This window comes from Heliangelus exortis, chromosome 1, assembly GCF_036169615.1.
Source record: "Heliangelus exortis chromosome 1, bHelExo1.hap1, whole genome shotgun sequence".
Classification (NCBI taxonomy): domain Eukaryota; kingdom Metazoa; phylum Chordata; class Aves; order Apodiformes; family Trochilidae; genus Heliangelus; species Heliangelus exortis.
This window is the reverse complement of record NC_092422.1, coordinates 158593254-158621007: the sequence shown is the minus strand read 5'-3', so window position 1 is coordinate 158621007 and position 27754 is coordinate 158593254. Positions and strand designations below refer to the sequence as shown.

At 39.8% G+C, this 27754-nt stretch overlaps 1 long non-coding RNA gene across 2 annotated transcripts; it reads right to left on the bottom strand.

Moving 5' to 3' along the window:
• LOC139797991 (uncharacterized) lies at nucleotides 1-26646 on the bottom strand. 2 transcript variants are annotated; one of them, XR_011726676.1, is made up of 7 exons: nucleotides 26592-26646; nucleotides 18902-18959; nucleotides 7988-8135; nucleotides 4145-4205; nucleotides 2133-2244; nucleotides 1184-1480; nucleotides 1-368 (listed from the first exon to the last, which is right to left on the bottom strand). It is a non-coding gene; the product is annotated as an uncharacterized lncRNA (long non-coding RNA). The 2 variants fall into 2 exon arrangements; XR_011726652.1 differs by lacking the exons at nucleotides 2133-2244; nucleotides 18902-18959; nucleotides 26592-26646 and adding an exon at nucleotides 11726-11794.
• Nucleotides 26647-27754: the final 1108 nt, after the last annotated feature.

Sequence of the window (27754 nt, the reverse complement as noted above, 5' to 3'; positions counted from 1 at the left end):
TTCTCCAGAAGATAGGACTATTTTGTTTTTGATTGCTGGTCTTGGCTGTGTTTGCAGTGAGGCAGGTGCCTGTGCTATCCGGTGTTCAGGGAAGAGTGAAGAATTTACTCTTCCTCTATAATCCAGGAAAACAGGAGTTCAGGTCAATGCAAAGGCTGCTCTTGACATCCTGAGCCCTCAAATGGCACCATGTTAAACTCTGGAAAACATTTTTCTCTTCAGAGAAGGCATAGTTTCACTCACTGATGTGAGAGGAAAAACTTTTCTGTTCAAGGGAACGGCTGATGTCCTGTAGGACTTTCCCTTGTAGTCCTGCCAATTGTCTTTATTAGATTTGTGATCATTCACATCACATTTGAGTTTCTCTCCTGAAAAGGAAGTTAAAGAAATAGCTTTGATTCAACAGAAGGACATCCAGGGATGTGTGAAGAAGGCAATGAGGCCTGTCAGCAGATAGGGAATAGATGGGGCTATATTGGCTTTTCTCTACCATTAGAATTCTTGATGGGATCATGCAGTGGTTGGACCTCCATGAAGCATAAGGCTGCCGTTCCAGTGTGCTCCTGCAAAGATCTTTCTAGAGTTTCTTCCTCTCCAGTATTCAGGGCGATGTGCAACCCTGGATCTACACTTTGGCTAAGCAAACACAGGCACATAGAGAAAATGAGCTTCCACCGGCGTTGGGCCCCATGGAATTCTCCAGGAAACCTGGACTGAGTTTTGTGTTTCTAACAAAACCAAACCTGTTTTTAAATCCAGATTCCAGCTTCGCTGCAAATATTTCTCACTGTCCTCTGTTGCAGGAATAATTACTATCCTTACTTATCAGGTAGATTATACAAATCCCCTGGTAAGTAAATTGTAGCATTAAGAGGGAGGTTAATGTGCTAGATTAAACTGATACATTTATTTACTTCCTCCCAGAAGGAAAGACTAAAAGATGCTGACCTACCATGTCTATTAATGCAGCATTTAACCCTGCCTCAACTCAAGTGATTATCTCTGCAGTTTCCATGTCTCAGTCTGGCAGATCCAAGTGCAACATTTCATACATGAAACTTCCATCGTCTCAAATATTTTATCTGCTCAGCTCCTGATTTTTCCGATTGCAATCTGCTGTTCTTCTGCAGTGCTTTCCCTCTACAGTTTCAAAGGGCTCACAATGAATTACACGTGCACTCACCTCACAGAAAACATTGCTTATCTGCATTTTACAAGGAATCATTTTAACACAGAGCATAATGCCAATTTTTTCCACGATTTGTCAGGATGAAGTGGACAATTTGTGCACGATGCAGAGTCACTGGGTTCTTTGGGAGTCCCTTAGAGTGTTTTTTCCTATTGTAAAAGCCACAATCCAGGCTTTGACAACATCCCAAACTGGACATACTTCAGAGCAAAGAGGCCATCTGTGTTTCCTGCTGCCTCCTGATACAAACATCGGTATTGCGGTCATGTTGCCTGGGGGCTGATGCTGCAGCTGAAGACAATAATGAAAAGACAGATAGGAATCTTACCTTCTGTTAGCTCTATAACATCAATGTATGCAGGCATGATTAAAGCTGGGCTGGTTTGCTTTTCAAGGAATTACTCTTCGTCTGCTTTCCTGTATTTTATTCTCTAGCACTAAGTTACACCCAACAGCAGTGCCTAGGCATACCTATCATCATCAGTAGCTCATAATGCCTGGACTTGCCCAAGCAGATAATTTTCTGGAAATTAATGGTAGAGATTTTGTGGAACTGCTGGAGCCTTTTTAAAGCATGTTGTATGTGCATCCCTTGACCGCCCAAGCACCCAGTGAGATGAGGAGAGAAACAGATACCAAATAGAGAAGCAACTTTCCTACAATCACAAATAAGGGATGTGGCAGAAGCAGGACTGTGGTCTTCAGAAAACTAAACTTCAGTGCCTAAACTTACAGTCTTAGGGTTGTGAGATCCTCAAGAGTGGGACAGGGTAATGCACTGAAACAGGCAAAACTGTCTGACACAGACATGTCTTTCCTCACCCCAACACTAGTGTTATGCCTTCTCCACTCTGGTAAACCTCCCAGGGTAATTTTGAAAAGCCAGCTGTGTGCAAATGCCACCTGGGTTTGCACAGCAGATCAGGAGAGGGCTGGGATTTACCTCAGACCCAGTGATGTGACCATCTGTCTGTTCTCCCTGCTTCACATTAGTTTCGTCCCCACATGCTGGCCCCAACAGGTTTCTATATTTATCTATCCTTATTTTAGGAGGCCTGCAGGAGAAGCGTATAGATTACAGATGTGGTACTCCTTGTTTTAGCTAAGGTTTCCAATAGGGATAGTTGTTTTGGGACAGAATCCCAGCCGAGAGTCATTTGCTGTTCTCCTGCCAAAGGGGGCTGTGAGTATTGCCAATGCTCTGCTTGACTTAGACTGAACAGTTCACAGCCTCTGAGAAAGGGGAGGAAAATTCCATCATGAAAAAGCTGATTTAAAGTGCTGTATCCCACAGTGTCAGTAAAGAGTGTTTGCTAATACTAATGCAGCTTTCAGAAAGAGACTTTAAGTTCAACTTTCAAAATGTGTTCTGCTTGGGAGAGAGCCCAAATTAAACCCCTCCACCAGTTCAAAATTTCAGTTAGTTTTGGACAGAAGACCAGTTCTGATCTAGCAGCTGGTGCCAGTTTTGCAAGACGTGACTGGCTACAAAGATGTGAAGAGATTCTAGTGATATATCCACCTTCTCTAAATAGGTGCAAGCATCCAGGCCTGTCCCTCAGTTATCTGTGGGATTTTGCTTGTGTCAGAAATGGATATCCAACAGGAAGATAGGAAGTGACCGTGAAAAATGCAAAGCTTTATTCAGAAATTTACTTGTAAGCAAAATTTGCATTGTATAATATGTTGATGACTACCATATGTATGAAACTCCCCTCCACTGATAGGCAGTTTTTGCAGATAATAGAATCATAGAATCAGCCTGGTTGGAAAGGACCTCTGAGATCTATACAATATGTAGAGATGCACCCCAAAACAAGTAAGAGCAAAAAACACAATGAGAGCATCTATCAGAGAACCTGATAAAGATAATTTTCAAGATCCAGTAAAAACGTCTTCTCATGATAAAAAAGAAAATAATTCTATCCATAGATTTTGATCCTACAGAATGATCTTACTTTGCAGGGGTTAAATTTTTATGTGTTTATATCTGATAACTCCCAGTAGAGATAAGCATATTTAGTGTTTGAAATGAAAGTTAACACTGGACATATTAAACATATTACAAGATATTTATCAGAAAGAACATTAAAGACTATTATTAGCCCCAGCTGCACATATCCATCATGAAGGAACGGCTCTATGTGAGTTAATTGCCTTCAAAATGGTAGGCCTTATTTAAAACCCTTTTCAGTGGATGCCTTTCCACTGATTTCAGCAGCCTTTGGGTCAAGCCTTCTTTTATTAGAAAGATATTTAATTTAATAGTGAGAGGAACAGAAAAGCCAGATACCAACATTTCATTTGCCTTCTCATGACAGACAATGTTACTCGGTGTAACAAGCACTTGAGATTTGGCACGTCTTAACCAATGTAAGCTGGACATTAGTTGCAAGAAAGCATCTTTGGTAAAAGGTCAAACTAAATGGGCCAGAACCTCAGAGGGAGAACGAAGCCTTATTCCATCTTCCCCTAAAATTAGCTGGAAAATTTCTACATACTTTAAATGGCACTGGTACTACCTGTTCCTTCTCTGTTAAAAGCAATGGAAATTTTGCTACTGACTTCAGTTAGGGGAGAATTAAAGCCTTGTGATTTTGTATAATTATACAGATAGGCTTTTCAAAAGGAAACAATGATGAGATTGACTAGATGAGTTGCATCACTTTTCGAAAGAGCAACCCTATGTGGAGAAGGATTATGAGTATCTTAGGGTTATGGATATAGAAATTCCAAGTGTATGCGTAATGTGGCTCTCTAACTTTCCTATGATTAAGTTGGATTAATATCAATCAAGATAAATTCTTTTTTTTTCCTATAGGGAATCTAATAGATGCAAAAAATAAGATGTTTAATGGAAATATGGTGAAGGGCCACAAAAGACATATTAAATTGCGATACTTTTTTTTCTACTGACAAAATGTGACCAGCTAGTTACCACATTAGTCAGTTTACCTTTATATTACATCCTTCCATAGTATGAGTTAAGTAAGTAGATCTATATTTCCAAGTTCACCTGAAAAGCAGGAAAATCACATGATAGATGAGGCACAAGTGGCCTATCAATTTATACTTGAAAGCACGGCCCCATAAAAAAAGGAAAATCCCAGTGGCAAAAGCCATCAGCTACCTGCCACAGAGGAGCTCTGTAGGACAGGAGATCTGTGATCAAAGGCTGCAGAATCTACCCCTGACAGCCCCACCACCTGCAGGGATCCATCACAGCTGAGTCAGGCCACATTCCTCTGAGAAACTGGGGAGTCAGGAGTTGGAAAAAAGGCAAATCTCTTCTGTACTAAATGGGAAAACCCAAAAAAGAGCGGCCCGAACAAAACTGTTTCAGTCAGTGGAAAAGGAAAGGCAGCCAGATGGTTTATGAGATGGATAATATTTTAACTTTAGACTCACCTTGCAGTCCATTCTGTTGGTGGTTGAAATTTCTTACCTGCATTTATCTTTTATTTTAGGCTATTTCTTTACTTTTTAGCTACTACCTCTTCCTGAGGGGGATTATTGCTGTCTTTCATCACTACCTCAGTCTTAAAATGGGAACAGTGACAGATATTTCCAGCTATCGGCCTGATTAGGATACCCTAATTACACTGAAGAGGCCAGAAGTTGCCACTAAGTTCAAAAGTAATGGCTTCATGCCAGATAAGTGGAAGAACTTGGTCCTTGCTGTTACTGATAAATTGGGTGAATCAGTTTCAGTCTCTCATTCACAACTTATATGGATGGTTTATCTAGAAGGAAGGGTGAAAATGTTCTCTTCCACTGACTGCAAATAACACAAAAGGACACCTCTAATTGGAATATTATCAGTTTACACTGCCTTCTAGGTCTGGTGTAAGCACTTTGATATCTTATGACAGTTTGGGGCTGATGCTTCATGTTCTTGTAAAGTGTCAAGTTACATTAGATCATCATTACACATCCAGTACATCATTAGATTGGTAATCTCATGTAAAAATTTTACTGGACACCACCACTGAATGAAAATGGTGTAGAAATATTTTTAGTCATTCTTTTTCTCTGGAAACACTGACTGCTTCCTAGCTTTCTAAAGAGAATTCCATACTTGAGCCATTGTAAGTAAGTAAGAGCCATTATGCAAAAAGGTTAAGAAACCTTAGTGACTTGGGGAAACATGTGATTAGGAATTTGCAGACCACCCAGGAAACTTTGCATGTTGAATTACCACACTACTCAAAGTATGTATTTTAATTGCCAGGTAAAGTGCATATGTGTGAGCCAAGCTGTAGAAAGAGCAGCTGCAGTTGTACTACCACACTGATATGCAAGCCACAAATCCTGTTGTAAAAACAGGTTATTCATACACTGCTTCTGTGACATCCTCTGTTCGTGAAGTTAGTTGGGCTTTGGGGAAAAAAAAGAACATCTGAAGTTCTGGTTTACCTTCTCAGTATTAACTCACTGACATTGAGCTCAGATATTTATTACACTTGTGGTTTTAATAATTTACATCTGCACATATTTCCTGTTCATTCATAGCAATTGTGCAGGGATGATGGTGTAAAAAAGCCATGAGTTCACTGGTATGATGCTGAGCCAAGCATGTGATCACCTTTCAGGGAGAGCTTCAGTGAATCACAGAGGATATGACTCTGGTTCACAGATTAATTCAAGTATGAAGGGACCTCAGCCCCCTTCTCAGCTCAACAGAGACAACTACAAGGTCAGACCAGGTTGCTCAGGGCTTTACCCAGCTGGGTTTTGAAAGCCTCCAAGTGTGGAGACTGCACAGCCTCTCTGCCCAGTCTCTTCCATTTCCTGACTTGCCTCATGGTGGAAAAGTGGGAGGTTTCATCTGCCAGCATGAGCATCTCTTCTTTCAGCTAATGTCCTTTGTTTCTCATCCTCCTGCCATGTATCACTGTGAACAGCATCACTCCATCTTCTTGGAATCTTTCTTCTGGGTAGTGGAAAGCCTTCAGTTACCCTGATCTCCTCCTTGCATCAGAAGGAGAGGGTAAAACAGTAAGTGCAGTCTAACAAATGCTGGGTGAAGGAGGATGGGGACTTCCCTCAGCCAGCTGAGTGTGTTATGGTTACTACAGCCAAGATCCCAGGGCTATTCCTACAGAGCTGCTCCACAGCCCTCAGCCTGAATCACTTCAGAGGGAGTCTTTCCCCCCACGCCCAAGATGTTGCATTTATTCCTGTAGAATTTTGTAGGGCTGCTGTTGACCCATTTGTCCAGCCTGTCCAGGTCCCCATGAATGGCAGCCCTACTCTCAGGTGTATCAATTGCTCCCTGCAACTTGGTGTCATCTGCAAACTTCATAAACATACACTCTGCCACCTCCTGCAGGTCACTGCTGAGCAGGGCAGGTGCCAGGAGAGACCTTTGTGCTTTTCATCTTGTCACTGCCCTCCTGCTAGATTATGATCCATTAATCTCTACTCTCTGAACCTTACTATCCAAACATTTTTTTATGGGTCTCTTTGTCCACTCATGCAGACCAGTAAGTCCTAATTTGAGTACAACAACAACGTGGAGGACAGTGCTGAAAGGCCTTGCTAAAGTGACACCCAGTGCTTTCTGCTCTTCCACAAATCCAGTGATTTTATCAGGAAAGTCAAGGGCATCAGTCAGGTATGATTTATGTGCTTGTTACTGTCTCTTCCCAGCTCTTTTCAAGAAAGAAAGGGAATTCAGCATGCTTACTCTCAAGAAGAACTTCATACCTTCTCAAAAAGCTTCATCACCACAGAATTTAAAATATGCAATGATTTATTAAAAAAATACACCTTAGGGTTCTACAGAGGGCCAGTGGTTGTGAAGCAATGACTGAAACCTGTAAGACCATGGCCTGCTTAAGAACTGAGGCACTGGGAATCAGTAGTTACACACAGAGTCATAAATCCAGTACCTGAGCTGCTGGTGTGCCTTGGGACAGGACTGACTGTGCCATTAGCACATTCACCAGCACTGCTTGACCTGGGACAACTAAAACTCTTCCATATAATTCCTGTCCACAATTTGGCAGCTGAAACATCCCAGAGACTGCTATCAATATGTAGTTTGGATGCAAACACTCTGCTTCAGGGACCAGGAGTATACTCATGTAAATGTGGGTCTCACTGGCCCCAGAGTCCGGACACTCTCAGATCATGTTTAATGATCTCTTATGCACTGAGGCACTACAAGACATCTGCCCATTTAAACTGGTTCAGATCAGACTCTGTCCTGATCAGTGTGTGCCTCCTTCACCTGTGAAGATTTAAAAACTAAGAATCTGTGCATAATATTTTTTTTTTGAAGACTCATGCTAATACAACCAAACTTCTCCTGTGTGCATTTATGCAGGTAACAGCTATTCTGTAGATAAAGCTCAAAGTTAACTTGTACAGCAACTAGTGTGATACTGCTTTAACACAAGCATAAAGAGTCATGTAGCATTTCTTTCCTTATCTGGACAGTATCACTAAACTGATGACAGCCAGGTCCATTCAAAGAGTTCAATCCCTCCCTCACATATGAACACGCTGCCCTCACTGACATCCCCACAGTGCTAAGAAGTGGGAAATAATATGAGAGAAGTGGCTGCTAAGATAGAGAAAAAATACTTTGCCCATTCAGAGGCACAAGAGACAGCCCACTGCTATTAAGGATCCATCAGAATTAGACATCCATCCCCAGACAATGCCCTGAAAGTTCTAGAAAGGGGGCCTCTTAGTCCTTGCTGAGATAAAATTTCAAGTGAATGTGTCTAAGACATTCACCTGCTAAGGCAGGTGGCCCATCTCTAGGTGAATTTGTGTCTATATACTCACCAGTCCCTGAAGCTGACCAGGACAGAGTCATACACTGGTACCCCAAGTATATTCAGTAGATGAGTGCTCCTTCCCAGGAGGCAGGAGAGTGGGAAATGGTTTGGAGCTGAAACCCACCTTCAGGAATAGTTGAAGCATAATATCCAAGCTGGTGAGAGAAAGCCACAGTGAGGTCAGGGGTTTTGTATTGCATTAGTTTTGTTGATAACTAAACAGTTCTGCAGATGTGCTGAACCATGAAATGCATAAACACCCAAGAGGAAAGACATATTTTGTCAGTAAACTTCACATAAATGTAGTGCAAATATGAAAACATCAGTAATGGGATATGGCTTAAACAAAAACATGGTTGGTTTTCTGTGGCCAAAACAGACGGTTTGATGTAATACGAGACTTTTGCATTAAATGAGTAGTTTTTCTTTGCACCAATCAAACTCTTCTTCTGACAGGAATGGTGAAATCCTTTCTCTATCAAGACATGAGGAAGAGGAAAGATTTACTAACTTTCAGTCTGAACTTGGTGTGCCACCAGCAGCTATGCAGCGGGAGACAGGGTGCAGAGGTCCTCACCCCACGGCTGCTCAGGAGAGGACCAGCAGCCAAACCCAGCTGTGCCCACAGAGACCCTGCATCCCACAGGAACAAACCAGTTTGTTCTGCTTGGTTTTCCTCTCACTATTCACTTTCTCTGCTGGCTCTATCCTAACAAAGCAATCAGGATCACAATAAAAAAAAAAATCGTGGCACTTCACTCCAGCGTTGATATGCTGTAGGCCTACAAATTGGGCTAAGCTGTTATCAGTCAAACACAGATCTCCTAAGTACATAACACTTAGTATGGTCTGCGCTCAAGAACTCCTCCAAATCTATCTGTCTGTCTCTTCGGCTTACAATAGCAACTCACTGATTAAGTTAATGAAACATGAGAGGGCTCCATCAGTCCATGAACGACTAGGAAACAGCAACTGACTACAGAGATATTTTCCACTGTTATGTTTTTTGTGGGGGTTTTTTTGGGGGTGTGTGGATTTTTTTTTTAGTTTTGGTTTTGGTGGTGTTTGGGGGTTTTTTTTGTTTTTTTTTTTTGTTTTGGGGTTGGTTATTTTTTTTTTGCTTTGTTGTTTGTTTTTTTTTAATTTGTTCATGTTGGTTTTTTTTAGAGCAGATCAATCAGGTTTGCATTATGGTTCCTGCTTCCCTGACAGAAAGCTCAGACTGGGAAGTGTCTGTCCTCCAGGTTTTTAATCAGTCTTCTCATGATTCCAGATGTGCCAGCACAGCTGTTTTTGCAACCCTCATGGTGGACACAATTGCGTGTGTGGAAGGCAGACTGAGATTTCTCTTAGATTTAGCCTTGTCAGAAAGACTTATACTAAGATGAATGGTTTTGTACAGAGATAGCAGCAGTTGTATTTATTCTCAGGAAAATAAACACGCTGGGGCCTGTGACTCCCACACTGCAGCTCTCATTCAGAGGGAGACTGCAGGATGAAGCACAAGAGGAAAGCTTAGCAACTGGACACAGGACAAAACCAGATCTCTCTCTGCTTTACTGGTGGTACATCTTTCAGTCCTGTAATGCAAAAACCAAGAAGAGTTGCAAGATGCTGAATACCTTATTAATGGGGCAAAAGCAAAGCTTCAACTCAGTTCTCTGTGAATGTTCCCACACCCTTAATGTAATGGCTACTTGTCAACAGAGTACCAGTCATAAATCCCCAAGAAATATATCACCTACCCTGAATTTTGTTTTTATCTCTGATGCACATATTTTTGCTGGATTTCAAATAGATTCATATGATACAGCCACTCAAAGAACACTGAGTTTATTTTGCATTGGAAAAAAAAAAAAAAAAAAAAAAAAAAAAAGCAAGTGTAGGAAAGAGCAACTAATTCTATTCTATAAATTTTGTCATGATATCATTTAAAATAGTCTTTGTGAGTTTAAAATTTGTATGTATGTATATATACACATTTGCTTCTTTGCAAATGCATATATAAAAACAAGAGACAGAAGTGTCCTTGTCCTTCCATCAGCTACAAAGGGAGTTTAGATGGTGAGATCATCTTTCAGCATCCATCCTATAAATGTTTAAGTATGGACAGATGAGAGAGTGACTCATTATCTAGTTCTTTTATTCTGTAGATTGGAGACTAGATGAACAGTGGTTTACCAGGAGAATCCTGAATCTGGGCAGTAAACTGGCCAGTTACATCCAGTCAATGGAAAGCTGAGAAACTGTCCTTAAGGTCAGGCAGCAAGTAGCTGGGCAGTTAGGGGTTGGTTTGTTGGATGCAGAAGCCTTCCTTTCCTATCCAGACATACTGCAGACGTACTGTACTGCACCATCACCCAGGTATGGGATATGCAAATTTTTTGTGTGCTTTGAATTTTTAAAGCTGTTGTAAAAATGACAATTGATTTAAAAAAAATAAAAAAAAATAAAAAATTTTAAAGGGCACAAAAAGAACATGTTCTAAGTCTGATAGAAGTCAGTATGCAAATATCAGCGACTTCAGAGGGCTCAGGATCAGGCCCTGTGCCTTTAATTCTGTTTGGAGTGAGAACATAAATCTGAACTGTTCTACAAAGAAATAACTTCCTACACCAATGTGACAAAACTTCTAACATGTGGCTGCTCAGGAAGTTCAGCTCTTTGTGGGACCAAATTAACAACCTCTATCCCTTAATGAGATAAAACTGAGCAGAAACTCCTTGTGAAAGACTTCCCGACTCTTTATTAAAAGCATACAGAGCTGATATATTATTATTCTGCTCCAGTTCATTGTTTCTCCAGATTACCACACTATTTTGTTGAACCAAGGCATTTTCCAGGCCTGGCCTTTTCCTTGCTCTTTTCTTTTTGTGGCACCTTTTGGAGGTCTGTTTCCTTCCTGCTGCAGCACTTCATGGCTGCCCTCAGGAATATCAGATCTTGCAAATCCCATTTTAAACTCCATTGGTAAATGACACTGTCCTTCACAGTGTTTAAATTGTTTGGAGACATCAAGAGCAATCTGTGAGGCAATTCTATGGAGTAAAATGAGGTTAGATGCTGGGCTCATATCATGCCAGTAATCACTGGCTTCAAGTAATAGGACTATAAATGAACTGGCAGCATATCTGTGATGTCTCACAGTTTAACTGTGGCCTCATCCACATATAAACCTACAGACCAAGATATCCCAGTTAAAGTATTTGGACTGCATCTATGAAGGCAAAACTTAAACCTTCCTGCTCATTCTTTGTTTGTCCATCTGGAATAAAATGTCTGAGGACAAAGAAACTAGAGATTTCATCTGTAGAGACATTTAAGTACAGAACCCCTAACAATAAACCAATCCAGTTTTCCCATTACAAAAATATGCTCTCACATATCCTCCACCTTCTTGAACTCCATCTACATAATATTTTTGACCACATTAAAAAAAATATTTAAACCCTGGTGAAAAAAAAAAAAAATAGTGGTTTCAACTAATACAGTTGTTCTGGCCACCACAGAAAGAGCAATTTTTCTGTTAGTACTTCCTCTGCATTCCCCTCTCCACCCCCAAAACCCACAGTGGGATCACTGTATGTTTAAATGTGGTGTAGCCTATAAAGAACAAGCATTGAAAGAGCAACAGAAAAGGAAAAAAGGGATCAGGGAGAGGGTCTGAAGAGAGGGACACCATAAAATCATTGGCACTGTAGCAAGTTTGCTGTAGCAACCCAAAGCTCCAGAGATCATGGAGTACCTGAAGGTTAAGTGTGGACTGGTGTATGGTGATTACCAGTAAATGTTGAGTTCCTGAAATGAATACAATGTAGGAGCTATTCATTACTACAAAGCTGATGTTGCTAAAGGAGGTATCATGATTTTCTATAAATAAGCTAAATAATTATTTAGCAAATAAGTTTTTGTTGTATTATATTAATTATACCTATTCTTATGTTTAAATATGTATTTTGGTATTTCCAATTCTAAATGCACAAAAATCAAAGGCTTCTCTAGAAGAAAAAAAAATATTAGTAACTTCAAGATTATTAACAAATTAAAAAGATAAAGTCTGGGGATCTTCTTTGGTGTCTTTCTTCAGATGCTAGATTCTATGTACTCAGCTTCCTTCTACAATCAAGATGAAATAATAAATGAATATAATTAAGTGATGAAAGCTGCAATTCTGCTTTCAGAACAATGTTTCTTTCACAGGAGATGCAGAAAACCTTTAACTGCAAGACCATCAGGACCAACACCACTGTATTTTCATTTGCCTTTTTTCAAGTGTTCGTTGTAGGGTTTTCATTTTTTTTTATTGTATTTTAATTTTTGCCAACCATGACGTCTGTTTTCTAAAATGTTCCCCTAACGCATACAATTGTTTTTGCTTTTCTATGTTCAGTTAAGAACAACTGATCTCATCCTTATTGGGTTTCATGAACAGGACAAAGTGCTTCTGGTCTAGAAGCCTGTACCAGGTGTCTTCCAAATACAGGGGGCAGTTTGCTTGTAGAGAGTTATATGAGAATTGTATAATTACAAACCAGTAACAAGAGGGAAAGTAAGCACACAAATCTGCTTCTCTGCAGTTGTAATTTTGTTGAAAGTCAACCAAGGGAACAATTCCAAATTGCAGTCTATCTTTGCCTCTGTATCAGAAGTAGATCAAGCACTGCCTGCTGGGGAGAAATATACAACAGCTTTAATCCTACTAATACTACTAGTAATAATAAATAATTTGTCGAGTGTAACACAAACTGAAAGAGGCTAAAACCAGAGCAGCACGTGGCAACCACACTACTTGAAGTATGGCTTGTTCATGCAGTCACAAGGGCTGAAAACCAGAGAAGGCTGAGCTATCATGTGGCAGTGGAACACCCCAGCCACCAAATGAAGTGCAGAGCATCTTCATCTACTGCTGCTTTTATCCATTAGCACATTCCCAGCAGAGTGCAATAGCTGAGAGAATGTTACCTGCTTGGAATAAACAATCTCTCAGTGTGCATGAAGTTACACACTTGTTGGCAGGAGATTGCAATAAAACTTGAGTAATTAACTAAACGATAATTGTTATATTTAAAGGACTTTTAAAAATAAAATCCACATTTAGAAAAGTAAATGTAAGACTAGGTGCTTAAAGTTAAGCATCCTTTAAGAAGGAAATAATCATGGCTTCAGTTTTCCTGCCCATAAAATGGGGCTAATGTTACATAGCCATTTTCTAAATTACTACAGGATGTTTAGATGGGAGTCTCTACATTAGGGCACGATAGTGCTATTTTCAGTCTCTCTCCACACAATATTAAGTGCAATGCTTCCAAAAACATGTCCTGTCTACACTGCTGCATAGTCAAGTCTGATTTAAAAAAAAAAAAAAAAAAAAAAAAAAAGAAAGGAGAGTGAGTGATCAAGCACACATTACAGCTGTGCCACTGGGTCAGTAAGTGAGAAGTTAAAATAAGAAGTTCATTCAATAAAATATTGATTCTGGAAACAGATTACAGGAAATCATACTGTACCACTAACTTAATTTATGAGTGTTTATATTGCAGGAATTATACCAATATATCAAACACAGTGCCTTCAACCTTAGTTCAAAAGAGAATTTTATCTCTAAGCTTTAACAACAGGGCTGAAAATATTTCAGATTATATGGGCAACATTTTAGCAGCCCATTTTCGTCTTCTTTAAAAGCAACACTCTAATGCATGATGGTTAAGGATCAAGTTGGGATTATGTGGAGAATGTTAAACATATACCAAATAATACATCTGTTTTGAATAAAAGATGTTGCATGGAGTTCCAGCTCATTTTTTTTTCAACTCTTTGCGGTACACATTGTAGCTAAGTGAAACCATGCATCAGATAAATACATCAATTCAGCAATAGATTGCTAATCAGTTGTCTGGCATGTTCTGAAATACGTGGATTAAAAATACTTGGGGGCAAAAGCTTTTCTAGTTAGGACAAAAAATTACATTTTCTCATGTGATTCATTCTTCCACCTCTGAGCTGCTAGGAGTGCTACCATTTGCTCTAGGCTGGTGCCAGGTTGTTTGCTCCAGGTTGGGAAAGCATCTGACCTTATGCCATGTTCTTTGCCCATTCACACAAGGTAGTCTGGTGGCACTCATATTTGCTGACCTGTCAGTCTCTGGACAACAAACAGTTTTGGTCCCAATAAAGAAGTACTAATATACTCTGATTGCTGTATCTTACAACTTGAACATAGTTTTGAACCAAGCAATCTTTCAGAAAATTCCCTTAGGAATTCTGATACTTGGATAACTTTTCCTTTTTTAAAAAAACATCTTCAACTGGAATAAGAAACCAGAAACTTTCCTTAGCACACAGATTGTCAAAATTACCTTGTTTGACTCACTAACATTTTCATTTCAATAATGTCAAAACACTACACTATAACATACTGATACTAAATATCTACATTATCAAACTTGTATGCTAATAATCAAACAATAATATTTTTAATCCTTTAATACTTTCATTGAAACAACCTTTTAGCACCTTTCCTGGTCCTTGCAGGAGGCAACCAAAGAAGCCCCCATGTAACATCAGAGGGCTGCTCATCGTTGGAGACCACTTCCTCCTCTTCTCCTTTCCCTGCTGTCTACCTTTGTGTCCAGACCTGCTGCCCACCTCCTTGGGCACATCCAGGCAGAAGTTCCTGGATCTCAGCAGCAGGTGTGACAAACACAAATCACAGCCCAGTGCATGATTCCCTTGCAGGAAGGGTCTCTGTGACAGATGAGATGGGTGCCATTGGGCCTCTGGTCAAGACTCTCCTGAGGACAGACCAAAGGCTACAGCCTCCCCAGCAGAGCAGACTGCTGAAAGAGCTCTGCCACCACTTTCATTCCCCTCAGGGAGACCCCAACACTGATGGTCTGTAGGACTATGTTTGGTGGAAATACTGAGAGGATCCTGTGCTGCCCGCCCATCACACTGCGTAAGCAGTGACTGCTCCTCCCACAGTTTATTCTAGAAGATGTGGGTGGCTTTGACTCCCACAGTCTTATGTCCCCGGTGACTCCTGTGCAAGAGAAGTGCAGTACAGACCCCAAAGAGCTCCTCTGCCTTGGAAGCCTCGCTGACCACTTCCCCTCTAAGCCCTCGTGGTGACTGTCCAGTGCACCTCTGCACTGTGCCCCAAGGAATTTGTACGAGCTCATATTCTTCTTCCTTTCCCACCAACCAAACCACAAAGTATCTGTCCCTCTTAGCATCACACAACTGGTGAGAAGCCCTGCTTGACCAGCTTGTACTCTGAGCTAAAAGCAACTTTGTTCACTTGGGTCATGAGTTGAAGACTTTGTGAAGCAGTAGACATGGACGCAACTCACAGTGTTTCCAGATCCATATCACTTCCCAAGACAAGGGAAAATGGGTGCATGTGAACACTGCATGGCTTCAGCTACTCTTCTGGTTCCTCCGGAATTTCTTCTTGAATTTCTGGTAGCATTTCTTCCCTTTTCTCACTCTTGAAACTCTTCCCATCTGCAGCCTCACCTCCTTGTCTTCATGAGCGTCTCTCCGGTACACAGGAGGAGGGCATTTAGGTTTTTATTTCCTAATTGAGAAAAAATCAGTAGAAACAGCAGCCCTACAAAGGCCTGGAGTCTAGGGACCAGTGTGATTATCCATAGACTTGCCCTGAATGCTCTTCCAGCCCCCAGCTGACTCCATTCAGGAGTTATTGGTATTTTCTATGTATTGAGTAGTTTAAACTCCATGGGACACCCTCTGCTTCTCATACTGGAGAAAAAAATGAACTAAAACAGTGAATGAACAACCACTCCAATTTCTTCACTCCACTACTACTGTATCATTGTTCAGTGATCTCTTTTCCATGCTGAAGTGCTTTGGTCAATTGATTTTGGTCAAAGAGCATCACAGCCACATTCCTCTGTCTGCATCTGCTGCAACCTATCCAAGCCTTCCCACATTCTTCTTCAGAAGAAAGGTTTGGAATAACCAGACATGTCCACATCCATTAAGGGGTCCTGGAGCTGCTGGCAGACATGAATTCAAGAGTCATCACCTGTCACCCAGACTGATCCTGGGCTGACCTTCAGATGTTTCCTCACTGGTGTAATTCTCTGTGGTTTTCTGATAACATAAGGCAGATGCATACGATGACAGAAGAAATATTTGAACCTGATATATTGCTGGGTTACGGTTTTGTGCAGTCATTTCGCTGTGACTGTGAAAAGAGAATTCTTACTCACTGTAATATCTGCTAAGCACTGGGGACAATTCCCCCTGGGATCTGGCTGAAGATACAGATCCTTGCTACTACACGTAGCAATCCTCCTAGGACAGACTCTTTAGCATAAGAAAGCTGCTAATGCAAGGGCATAAACGCTCAGTGTTCCTGAAGCAAAGAAAACTTAGTCACATCAGCAGATGTTCCTGCAGCCAGTGGAAACTGGCACACACACAAGAAATGTAAATTCCAAGAGGAAAAAAATTGATTTATGAAGTGGGAAGTTTTCAAAGAGGCTCTTGCGGTCCAAAGGGACACCTACTACCAGCCCTGCCAACAACTCTTGCTGTGTTCTCAGCACCCCTCTTTCAATATCTCTATCTCAGCTTTTTTGTCACGTAAGGTACATCTCAACTACTGGCCTAAGTAAGCTTCAGGCTAGGGTCTGTCTACAGTTACAGCCACCCTAAGTGTTACACCAGCTCTGTAGAGCTCTGCAGTAGAGGTGCAAGGTTTGTCAAATGCAGGAGAATTTGTGCCAATGCATTTACATCGGGCTCTGCACCCAACAGGTTCATCTGGCCACAGCTTTCTCCTGCCAGCACAGCTGTCTCCACACCAGGAACTTTTCTGACACTGAGCAGGTGGGATTTCTATTTTTTCAGACCAAGGCTAAGCCTGGAGAAACTTTCTAATGTACACCTGGCCCTAAAAGGAAAATCTCCAGTACCAATCCAAAAAGCTCAATTACCTCTGCATGTATCAATGAACTTGCTTGCTACTCAAATCCAAGTACAAAAAAAAAATAAAATTGTGTCCTCCAAGAAAGGAGGTAAGAATGGTGATGCTGATGGACCACAGGAAAAGTCAGAATTGCTTCACTAGTTTTTCTGTGGCCGCAGCATTTGATTGCTGCACTAACAAGGCAACCAGTGAAGCTGCTTCTTACTGCTGGGACATTACAGACATGGATCATGATGCATATTAGAGCAGAATCAGATTCAGGAAGCAGAGAAAAACAGATTTTTTACAACCTGTAGGATCACTGCCATGCAAATTCTTTTTTTCAAAAAGACATTTAATTAATTTGTTTAATTGCTGGGCTTACAGATGTCCTATTTTCAATTCTAGTAGAAGGATGGGAAACATACACAAAATTAATATGCATTTAGGAGTGAATCAACATATTGAACATTAATGCCAGATTATCTGTTCAATTGTTGATATTTAGTATCTTTTTGTTCTAGGACCACACTTGCCTTGCCAGGAAGAAAACCCAACACCTCTTTGTATAATGCTCGTCAGAAAAATAACATAAACTGGAGATCTTACACTATTTGACAAACAGGTTTGAGTAGGAAACAGGGTGATGCAAAAGGGCTTTTTTTCATATTGTGTTAGAAATGACAGTTTGTTCTGCCTTGTTAGTATGTGTGGGTTACTTCCATATTTTATTTTGAAAAGCCACAGTATTTCCAGCATACTTCACTCCAGAGAGTCAGATAAAAAGATTAGTCAATAAAAAAGACAAAAAGAATAAGCAAGTAATGTGTCATTCCAATATGCATGTCAAGCTCATACCACTTTACTCATCTCTGTTTTGAACCGTCACCGAGAGCATCCTCCATCATCCTTAAGCAACTTGCAGACCTTAACAGGTATTTTTTGTGAGTCACTTGATTCAAAACAAAGAAATCTTCACTGACAGAAATTTTGTGTCTCATGTGACAGATACCTTAAACCAGGACTAGTCACACGTCTTAAGTCATGTGTCAAATATATAAAGAAAAACAGTGCCAATGCAATATTAACACTGGTCATTTCATAACTTAGGAAAACGAAAAAGATCTTGAAACACAAAATGAGACTCTTTGTATTCAGGCAGCATATTATATGTCTTTGATTACTATATCTGTGCATTAATCTGATGATTGCTATTTAAAGTGGAAAATCATTAAATGCACAGGATATGTAGAGCATAGTTAAAGTTACGCTCCTGTAAAAAGCCTATGTTTTATATTTCCTGACTTAAAAGACACTTGAAAACTTGATACCTTTATAAAATCTGTAATATGTTACATTAATAAGAACTCAGTGTTATGTAAAGTTGAAATCTGCTGCCAAACATTAAGGCTGCCAAGTTAACACTGATTTGCTGATGACCATTATCACGGTGGAGAGTTCTTTCTGGATAATAACTTACTCATTGAAAATGCAGTTTTCACAAATCAAAGTAATCCTTAACTCATGTCAAACCTGGCAAACATATCTGAACATATTTTTTCAGTGACAAAAATCCTTTGGCCCTATTAATTCAGTAGATGAAGAGTGTTCAAGAGTGTGAGCCCATAGGGCAAAGGTTAAGGCATTTGACTTTGAGCAGGAGTTTCTATACTACAATTTCTGTTCCAAATTTACTAAAGAGAAGACTTGACCATTTTTTCGTTTATTTCTCCAGGTAACTTCTCATTGTGCTACTAGTAAAAGGAGAGGAATAACAACTATGACCATCTACCCCTCTTATAAAGATATATCACTCTCTCTTTCTTTTGTTAGAAGTGACCAGAAATACTTTGTACAAGACAGTTAGATTAATATGCCATTATTAAGATTTTTGGGTTTGGTTCTATATGAACCAAAGTTTAAAACCTCAGCATGGCTGCTGAAACCAAAACATCATTTATTCACTTTTTTTTTTAAAATCAGTACCTTTAGTAATGCATTTTCCAGGTCTCTTTTCCTTTCCAAAAAACTGTCTTGCAGAACCCTGCCACATCAAGAGAAACAAAAAGTGATCAGAAGCAGACAGGATGAAAAAAGTCACATTGCTGTGCACGTGCGTGCACAGGAAAGAGGAACAAAAGCTACAATCAACAAATAAGAGAATTAAGACAAAGCCGAGCTTATACTATGAAGCACAGGTTGCAGGCACTGTAGCCAACATATTAATTGCATAAAAAAAGCAGAATTTTATCAGTTACAATGCTTCATTTCCATATGCAATACCAAAAAAAACCCAAACCCTAAAGCCAGCATCTGAACCCCCTGGACCAGGTACGTGGTGATCAATCCAACTCTGACCACTTGCTCTTGCTGGGCTCTGCATCCCTGCCTGCTCCTTCCTCATCTGCATTCAGAATTAATCCCAGATGATCCAGATTATGAGGATCTGAAACCCAGATTAGATACCATTCCCATTTAAAATAAAAACCCAAGAAAATTATACTAGTTTATTTCAGAGGCTTCTAAAAGAGTCTGAAAAACTGACTGAAAAAGGATTAAAAAATTGCAACAAGTAAAACAGAAGGCATCTAGTGGGCAACCTGTTTTTCTGGGGTTTTTTGAGACCTTAGCCATTTCACTATATTCTTTTCTTTTACAAATTATCTGGTTTAAACCTTTTATGAAAAGATGTCTTTAAGACGTAAAGAAGAAAAAAGATCATCTCAAGAATCAGCAATACTCTCCAGGGGTTGTTTTAGGCCATTCTAATTTTACAGTTTCCTCTTCACATTGGATAAGGATCTTGGATAGTGTCAGAGATTTGGTATGTGTACAAGATCTTGGCCCTGGAATACTAAGTTGTCATAGCTACTTTGCATGGTTTCTAAACATGACCAAATCCTCTACAGGATCCTTCCCAAGTTTAAAGGAGTCCTCTGCAAAAGCTGGTTCTGAGTGCTTCAAAGCAAACCTCACTGTACGTATTTGTACTGATGTAAAGGAAAGCAGTCACTATATCAATGACATGGCAAGTTTAAAATATCTAAATAAATAAATAACAGCAGTCAAGGACTTCTCAAGAGCAGCATTCCTTTTACTTAAACAGCACGTTTCCATGGCCTGCAGGGAACTTCTCTTTAAAAAGCAAGAGTTTGCAAGACTTTGTGTGAAGTTTTTCAGGTAGAGAGCTTGTCATTTTTCTCTTAAAAATAGACTTTAAAAAAAATCTATAAAATAGGAAAAGTGTGGGAAAGAGGAAGACCACTGATGAACTGACAGAAAACTCATCCTCTGGAAATAGAAGAAAATAGTCTAATTCTTCGATTTCCAGATTATAAAATAAATCCTGCTTTTGTCACAGCAGTGTAAAACTGGAATAAATTCATCAACACGGGAGGAGCTGTGCTGGAATTATACCAGAACAGCTGAAGTAACACTAGGCCTTTAGTTTTACATTTTGTTCAGCTCTCCTATAACTAGACTAGAAACATAAATCAGTAGCTCATCATCTCTGGAAGCATACAGAAATCTGTTATTTTCTTCTGGGTTTAAAGATGAAAGAATGGTTTAGTTACCTTTAGCTTTAAAGCAACAATTTTGACTTGAAGATATGGTTGTACTTTGGAATATGGCATTATAAACCCTCTGTCGAAGGAGAAAGCAATGTTTTTCCAAACTATATTTTCCCCTGTATCTTCAGATTAGTCTCTGTTATCTTCTATTTTCAATGCAAGAGGGATAAGCAGAATAAATTGTGAACCTGAACTGCTAAAAGAACAGGGTTCCAAAGATAACCACAGGGTAGATTAAGAGTACAGAAAAAGGGAAATCTAGTAAATGGAAGTTGGTTTGGAATGAACTCTTTGTCAAGAACTAGTGCCATAAAACACTGCTATTAAAATACAAGCAACAAACAAACAAACAAGAAAAAAACCAAAACACCAAACAAACAAAACAAAACAAAAAAACACAAAACTAAAAAATGCAAAACAGAGCCCAAACCCAGCTTTGTATGTTTGATCTGCTTCAAGTAGTATGTTGGACCAGATGACCTCCCAAGTCCCTTCCAACCTAAATCATTCCTTGATTCTAAGCAAACTTGCATTTTTCTTGTAAACATATTTATTCAAAAGTTTAAAAGAGATTCAAAGATTGGTATTGGTTGGCTAGGTATTTACTTACAAATAGCAAAAATATTACTTCCTCCGTAATACAAAAAGTAATGACCTTATGGATTGATTACTCAAGTAAAGTCTGCTCAGAGAAAAATATTATGTATAGCTTAACATTTCCCCTAAGCTTTCATACCAGTGAAACACAACTTTTTGGTTATGTGCATCATTGCTTCTCTTTCAGCTGTGGTCCCGTTGTTGTGTTCCAAAAGACCCAAGGAAATGATGTTGTTGAATACAAAACAACGTGAATGTAAAGGCCTGTTGGAAAATATTTCAGTATAGGACATATTTCAGTATGGGAATTTTAGTCTTAATGTAGGATATGCATCACTCATAAACAGAGCACTTAATTTTTATTGCCTCATTGGCTAAGTTAATTATAACTGATAGCAATTTTTCATCAAAACAGGAGGTTATGTTACCATACCTTTTTCCTCCTCATCCACTGGAGTGCACTGGAAATTGTCACAAATTTGGACAGAGAAGAATTGTTAAACGCTGGTATTTGTGCTCATAAATTCAATCTAAAATAAAGTTGCTGTAAACCAACTATTAAGTGGAATATAAGGCTGAAGGTAAAGGAGTGGAACTTGCCACAGTGAAGGAACAAAAAGAGGAATATTATAGCAGCTTTGGCTTCAGATGCATTTTAGGTGAAAAACAAGTAAACATTTTTGTATTGATTTGCCTGTTTCATTTGTGTTACTTCACAGTTCTCCAGGGTTCCAGCTGCAGATATGAACAGGGTTAGATGAGTTACTAAACAAAACAAAAGAGACACAGAGACTCTGCTGTTGCCACTGTGTGTGTACTGGCCCAGTCTTCCACTGCTTCCCTAAATGAAAATCCCACTGAGATTTCTATTTCCATCCCACTCAATCTAATATCTACAGAGAGAATCTGTTTTTCTTCTAAGAGAAAGATTAGAGTCGAAACGGACTATGTTGCACTAATTTAAACAATAAATACAATATTTCTTACTAATGCAGTTAGAGCATGACAAAAGGGCTCTGTTGGGAAAAATCTGATCATTTTTATACTTGCATTTATGCACAGGTCTATAATCCTATTAGCTATTTTGGTGTCCATCATATCCATTTCTGTGTTTTCTGAATGTTGTTTGGAGGTTTTTTGTGAAGCTCAGATTTTACATCTTCATGCAAGTCTCTGGGTCAGCAGCAGTTCACATCCTGAAGGCACAGAAGGCACGACTGGCTGTAACCACTGGTTGCAAATCTTTAGGCTCATTCCTCTCCCAAAGAGACACTGAATTGCTTTCATTGACTAAAAGAAGATGTCAGAAAACACTTTCAGGATGCAATTATACAGCATCTTTTACTCCTCTTACTGGAGGAAGCAATCTGCCATTAACTTAAAGGGGTTTGAGCTTCTGCTGTTATCCTTTAACACTTGGGATCAATTTTGACCCATACCTTGTCAAACAGTGATACAGTACCACGATGGTCCTAAGAGACAGCTGGTTAAGATGTTATTCAAGATCCAATAACCAAGTCCTATGCTCCACACCAGTAAGGCTCAGCTAACAGGCCTGGTGAGGAAATGCTGCTGGGAAACATCTGTGCTTTGCTTTATGCAACTGAAGAGTTAAAATTATTTTCATAAATACCATAATGTATAAAAGCTGTGAACATCCAACCGTAGTGTCAGACTTCCAAATTGAATAAATCTATTTGTCTCTCATATTAGTAAATGTTATTTGAACAGAAATAGCACATTGTAACAGCCTAACAAGAAGCAGTCTTTCTGATGACGTTTGAGACTCCTTTGCTCCAGTGTATGGAAATATTTAAGACTTAAAAGATTCATATTACAACATAGCATTTAAAATGGCTCAGTACTGTTCCCAGTAAAGTCAAAGAGGATTTTTACCATCAGCTTCAATGGAAATGGCATAATGGACAAGAGGGATTTTTTTTTTTTTTCTATTTTGTTATAACAGGCAGGAAGTTTCTTCAGAGTCCCCTCCACTGCTCAAAAAATATTTTTTTTTAAATTTTTTTTAAATCTAGCAAGCTATAAAGCATCATGGCCAGACATTAATATCCACTGAGACCTCTGCACAGGTAATATCAGAGTTCCACCATACACAGCACATCAGCAGCAGAGCAAATTCTATTTCTAAATTTAATATTGGAAAGCTTTTTATGTTCCTTTGTCACAGTTTCTTATTTGCTCTGAGGCAAAAAATTCGGACACACTGCAAAGATAAAACTCAACATGAACTGCTAAATGATAAAGTCTGATCCTTTAAATGGATCTGAGTTTGGGTAAACCCAGCAGTCTTTGATCCATTTTCTATATCTGTGTCTGACAGATGACAAATTAAATGAGGAAAATGGAGAAACCGTCCCATACGTTTTTAAAATCCACATTTTAATTTAAATAACACAAGGACAAACACCATTTCTCTTCAGCTGAGTTTTTCCATCAACCTGCAGCATTAAAATGCTTTTATTTGTTGGGTTTTATGTTTTATGCTTGGTTTTTTAAATTCTTTTTTAGGTCACACATTTTGTTTTCCTGTTGAGCCTTATGATTATGATTAGCAAAAACATACTTAGCTTCTTGATAAAAGTTTACAGGGAATTTGGAAATGACACATGCAAATATTTATTTTGCTCTTCCCTGTTTTATTTTTTTGTTTGGGACGGGTTTTTTTCCTCTCATGTCTTGTAGATACTCCTCTGCTACACTGCCCTCAATATTACTTTAAGAGCAGAAGGTATTCTCTAAGTATCCTCCACTGCATTTCTTAGTTGTGCACTCTGCAAAAGACTTTTTTGACATCCCTTAAAGTATCAGCTCCATCAGGACACCAATCCTCATGAAGTTAACAATTACAACCCAGGCAAACTGCATATCTGCTCATCTTTTTAACTTCATCCACTGGATTTATCTGACCACAGACATCTGTCTCAAACAGCTGGTTTTCAACTGGCACATCCAACAGCTGAAATGAAGAAAAAACACCAAAGGAATGAAAAATTACTTTTCTTATTTAGCCGTAGAGTTTTGTATATTTAGAGAAACTAAAAGAAAACTAAACTTTCCATGAAGCCACTGAGCTGGGACAAAGGTAATTTTTTTTTTTTTTTTTTAGTTGCTGGTTAATCACAGATCTTAGCACAAACTTAGGCATTGGCTAGGATGAAAATAATTTTCCACAAAATCTCAGGTAAAGTATCCATTGTATTAGAACAGGAGTCGCCCACTATCAACATTCAGGCCTGCATTTTCCTTTCTTTTTGATATTTAAGTGGCAAGTAGTTTCTGAAGTATTTGTATTATACTGTTCAGCTGTGCACATTACTGTGAATAAGGGAGAGGTGCACAGGATAAGCAGCTAAATTGCTTCCAAAATATTAAAGCAGGAATGAATACTCGAGGACTCAACTGCCAGTCAGAATCCTGAGTATAATGTTTGGAAACAGGCTACTATAATAATTTTTTTTAAAAAGTAATAATAAAGATGTGCCCACCTGCTCTTTTCTGTAATTTCAGTTCAGTACTTTTATATACGTATATATGTATATATACACCCACACGCACCATGTATGAATAAAAAAGTTATGCTGAAAAAAACCTCCCAGATTGCCTTTTTTTTTCAGTGAATAATCAACCAACATTGCCATGAAAACTGTGTCTCAGTCGGCGAACAATATTTACACATGCAGATAAACACAAGAAACGCTCTTGCTGGAGTGCTAGGATTTGTTATCCCGTGTTACTGGTAAATTCTTCCATAATTCCCTGACATATTTGCTACCAGGGCTGAGGTTACTTATCCCGGCGCTACCCTCTGAACTGTGGCAAACTCCTCCGGCACGACACCTCCCTCCCACCAGTTTGGAAGCAGGCAGGTGCTCAGCGCAAGTTTCAGCGCAATCTTACGCCTGGTCCGCTGCGCATATGCCAGCCCATGGAGTCTGGAAAGTAAGGATGTAGCAACAGAGCCCCCCCACACAGTCATTGAGGCGCAGAGACAAATCAGGCACAAACACGACGGTGCCCCCTGTGATAGTTGCCATGGGAAACCTAACTTTGAATTTCCTTAGGTCCCGGCGTGAAGAAAAAAAAAAAAAAAAACAACAAAAAACCAAAAACCAAACTTTGACCGTGTAGCGCTGATACTGGGGGGGTTGGCTTCGCACCACCCCGTAGTCACAAAGCGAAACATTACAGGTAGCAAAGTGAAATCGATTTGAGCGTTTTACAGGCTCCTTTTCGTGCTTCAGTGTTTTCTCTGTTTGAAGAGCCCTAACTGACCCTTTAAGATCAAACACGGCCAGCCAAACTTTTATCCCAGACAATTATGAGAGAAAACACGGTAATGTCACGCAAACGTGATCCAGTGACTTAATTAGAACCAAGTTGGCAGAGACAGAAAGAAGCTGTAAATCTCCTGAGAGTATTCAAGGGGGGCGGGGGGGCTCTTGCGGGAGGGTGAAGCCCTCGCAGCGCTAGGGAAGGGCAATATAAGGGCGGGGGAATAAACAAAACAAAACAAAAACTCCAAACAAAAAAACCCAAAAGACCCGCCTTTAAATAAATAAACAAACAAATTATTAGAATATGGCAGTATATTTTTAAAGAAAAAGGTTAGAAAAGCTATTAGAGCGAGAGCCCAAAGAGTTAATTTCCAGCAGAAGCCTGGGAAGGCTCCCGGCGCCCTCTGGTGCAAGGCAGTGGCAGTAGTGGAAATTTCCTCTGGAAACCAGCTTTGTTTCAAAGTTCAGGCAGATTAAAATGACTCTTAAACGCGCCGACGAGATCAGGGGTAATTTCCCCGACCGACGAGGCGGGTCGAGGAGAGCCTTGCCTGGGGAGCAGCTTAGTTTGGGGGTGACGGGAGGGGAAGGGAGAAGAATGCTTGCTTTTTTTATTAGTATTATTATTATTGTTATTTTTTGTCTTGATTTTTTTCCCCCCTTTATTCTGCTTCGGAGTCTCAAATTGAGCCGGTTTCGATGTGAAGAAAGGGCAGTGAATGAAAACGTTGCAGTCTACACGGAATAATGGTTACAGCGTGACAAATATCTTGGGGGTTAAAAAAAAAAAGGGAAGGAAAAAAAAAAAAAAAAAAAGCAAAGCCATGCATGCCTCTTTCCCTCTGGTCTGGAGTTTCCAAGGGAGGGCTAGGCTAAACGAGCACGGAGGAGAAACGTCTCCTTCCTACATGACTTTAAAACTGAGAGGGAAAAGCCTGAAAAGAAAAAGAAGAGGGGAAAAAAAAAAAAAAAAGGCAAACAAACAAAAACCAAAAGCAAACAAACAAAAAAGAGCACTCGTAAATTCAAGCACCTCTCCCTTAAAACTGAAGAAACTGCAGTAGACGCTCCTGTTTTAATTGTCAGGACAATGAGGAGTCCTCTCTGCTATCAGATTGTGAATTCAGGTATTTTGCGTCTTTATCATAAGTAACAGCAAATTGTAGCTATTTTTGAGAACCAAAACGCACAAGCACACACACAAAAGCCTACCTATCAACGAAAAGGGGCCGACAGCTCAAAACAGGAGCACAAACCTCTGGGTTATTCCTTTAGGTAGTTGCTGGGGAAATACGCTCTGGTTTTAATCTCTAAAAAAGGGGGGTGGCGAGGTGGTGTGACCAGGGGGGGAGGTGGAGACAGCTTCCCAGCTTACCTTTACCAGCTGTTTCTCCATCATTCCTAACACCTCACGAAAATGGACCATTTTCCAACAAATGCATCCTCCATCACTTCAAGACCTGACAAAAAGCAGGTAGCGCTTTTTAGGGGGAGGACAGAACTAGGCACCTGCAGCCGGGGCTCCCCGTCGCAGGTAGGGACCCTCCCGCATAGCTGCGGGGAGGGGGGTCTCGGGTACAGGTCCCCCCTTCCAGCGGAGGTGCCCCCGCCGGGATGTGCTGCGATTGTCCTGGTGGTGTGTACCTGGTGACATCGATTATGTTAACGGGGTGTTCAGCTTGCCTTTCCCACTCGGCATCCTTTCCACGGTGGCAGCAGGCGCTGGGTTTCTCACTCAGCAAGTGATAAATTTACCTTTAAAAAAAAAAAAAAAAAAAAAAAAAAAAAAAGATGTTTTTTTGTTTTCCTAAGGAAGCTTAAAAGAAAAAAATAGGAAGGGTATTTGGCGGTTTGTTTGGGGGTTTTTTGTTGTTTAAATAGAGGCTTTTTAAAAGCGTGGTTTCGCCTCTCGCCCTAACAACTCTTGCGAAAGTTTGGGGAAATAAGCGGGAAGTCCCCGACGGCCGCTCTGCTTTTTGCATACGAACCAGAGCACATTTCCTTGGGGGAAAAAAAATAATAATACAAGACTAAACACAATTTATTAATAAAACCCAGTAGATTCCTGTTGTCAAGGTGCGGGCAAGGTGCCCCATGTAACTTGGTTTGTAGACATATACATATGCGATTCTTCTACCCCAAGCTCCCCATCAATCGCCCTAAAGGGTAAAGAGATTTTAAATTTTTTTTCTTTTTTCTTTTTTCTTTTTTTTTTTTTTTTTTTTTTTTTTTTTGAGGACCCTGCAGCTAGGGACAAGTCAAAGCAAATTGTCACCGAATATTAAGAAGGGTCATGTGCAGGCAGATTTGTCCTATTAATAGGACACAGGAAGAGCTGGGAGAGCAAACGTCTGCCCTGAAGACAACGTGGGATG